The sequence below is a fragment of the Prunus avium genome, chromosome 3 (genome assembly GCF_965620075.1).
Source record: "Prunus avium chromosome 3, drPruAviu1.hap1.1, whole genome shotgun sequence".
In the NCBI taxonomy this organism is placed as follows: domain Eukaryota; kingdom Viridiplantae; phylum Streptophyta; class Magnoliopsida; order Rosales; family Rosaceae; genus Prunus; species Prunus avium.
In genome coordinates this window covers 32805500-32807806 of record NC_142286.1, presented here as the reverse complement: position 1 = coordinate 32807806, position 2307 = coordinate 32805500, and the positions used below count along the sequence as shown (strand labels likewise).

Here is a 2307-nt window from a genome sequence, read left to right as displayed (position 1 = left end):
AAAATGTTGCAGATGGCAGTGTTGGCACTTGCAAAGCATTCTCCTCTACCAGCACCTCAACTTTACTGGAACTCTGTGCTTCCATACACAAAATTGCCAAAAGCCATCAGTGACCTAATTCTCCAACCAGCTGGTTTGTATTTAAAATCTTATCTCTTCTATCGTTTTACTGTATAATCGTGGCACTGATGAGAATAAGGCCTCGTTTGGTACACCTTCTAAGCTTGGACTGGACTAGACAAATTTTTATGCCATGTTTGTTTTCACTTAGTTCTAGTTTTAAGTGGGACTGTTAATACTGGCCCCACCAAAAACACCTCCTTAGGTGTTCTTAGTGAGACCCGCGTGGAGAGGGGGGACAAGCTAGTCCCAACCCAAGCGCTTGCAATAGCCAAGCCCTTGCCTCAACCATCGACCACCCAAGCACCTTCCACAACCATCGACCACCCAAGCACCTGTAACTGATCCAAACCCCCACCGTCACAGCCATACGCAGTGACCCCAATACAACATCGCAGTCAATTCCAGTCAGTTTCGGTGAGCACCGATTGGAGATAACGACTTCGCAGCTTGAACTATAGGTTGTAGACACGGCGATTGTGCAACGATGGTGAATGTGAGATGATGATGACTGTGCAAGCAGAGGTAGAAGTAGAAGACAGAGTATATTGAGAAGAAGCAAAGAGAAAATTTTCGGGAAAAAAAAAAAGAACGAAGAAAAATTTTCGGGAAAAAAAAAAAGCAAAGAGAAACATATACTGAGAAGAAGAGGCAAAGGAGAGAGGATGGAGAAGAAGAAGGGAAGAAGAGGAGAAGGAGAGAGACGATGGGGAAGAAGAATCAAGTCGCAGGAGGAAGAAGAAAAGAATGAGATGCAGAGAGAGAAGAAAAGTCAAAAAAATAATATTAAATTCATTTCAATATGTTTTAAAAAAATTTAATTTTAAAAAAAAAAAAATCTAGTCCTAGTCCAAACATACACCAAACGGAGGACAATTGTTATCCAGTTTAGGTCAGGCCAAGCCAATCCAAGACAGTCCCTGATCATAGTCCATGCCAAGACAGTCCTTCGTACCAAACGAGCCCTAATTCTCTTAAGGCCGCATCTATTTTCTTCTTGGAGAAGGACATGCATCCTGGCACAATCATAAGCCTGAACTTCAATATAATTGAAGGCAACGCCACATTCCTGCCACGCAACCTTGCGAAATCAATTCCCTTCTCCTCGAACAGACTCACAGAAATTTTCAAGCTCTTTTCTGTAGTGGAGCAGGGATCTTTTGAAGCAAACGCTCCTAAGGAAACAATTGAATTGTGTGAAAGACCGGGTAACAAGGGAGAGGAAAAATATTGCACCACCTCTTTAGAATCAATGATTGATTTCAGCACTTCCAAGCTTGGAACAAGAAATGTTCAAGCAGTCTCGACGGAGCTACTTGAAAAGGGAGTCATTAAGTCCTTGCGAAAGTATACAGTGTTGCCTGGAGTGAAGAAGCTGGGAGGCGACGAAGCTGTTTCGTGCCATAGGCAGAGATATCCCTTTCCTGTGTTTTACTGCCATTCAACAAAACAAACGGCAAGTTATGTGATGTCTATGAAAGGTGCTGATGGGGAGAACGTTAAAGCAGTAGCAATGTGCCATATAGACATATCGGGAAGGATATGGCATATGGGAACGGTTCCTGGCTTGACTTTCAGCACTTGGAAGGCCGAATGCCTTGGGTTCCATTACGATGTGTCTATATGGCACATTGCTACTGCTTTAACCTTCTCCCCATCAGCACCTTTCATAGACATCACATAACTTGCCGTTTGTTTTGTTGAATGGCAGTAAAACACAGGAAAGGGATATCTCTGCTTATGGCACGAAACAGCCTCGGGAAGGATATGGCATAGAAGTGAGCTAGAGGAGCCTTCATTTACGGAAAAACGTATATGAATCATATGTCCTCAAACTATCAGGCATTAATGTAGCCCGAAACATACAATTACCAAAAAGAAAAATGTAGACATAGCTCGTCAAATATTACATTCTTAATAAACAGATAAGCTCCTGTTTTTATGTTGAAGCTTCCCAATCATTTACTAGGTTTTGCATGAAATGATTGAGCTTTGAATCAACAGCGGCACAGAGCGTCATAAAAAGTCAATATGGAAATGACTGGTTAGAAGACCTCCCCAGCCCCTGATCATATCCTAAGAGCATAAATGCTCAATAAGTGTTCCAACCATCATCTATTTGGTTAATTATCAGAAACAAGTGACATATGCTTCAACAATCAACTTCTTAATGTAGTGAATTGTGAT

The 2307-nt window shown here is 41.9% G+C and overlaps 1 pseudogene; it reads left to right on the top strand.

The window, feature by feature from the left end:
* Positions 1 to 1105: 1105 nt before the first annotated feature.
* LOC148295973 (BURP domain protein RD22 pseudogene) lies at positions 1106 to 1804 on the top strand (annotated as a pseudogene).
* The last annotated feature ends 503 nt before the right edge of the window (positions 1805 to 2307 follow it).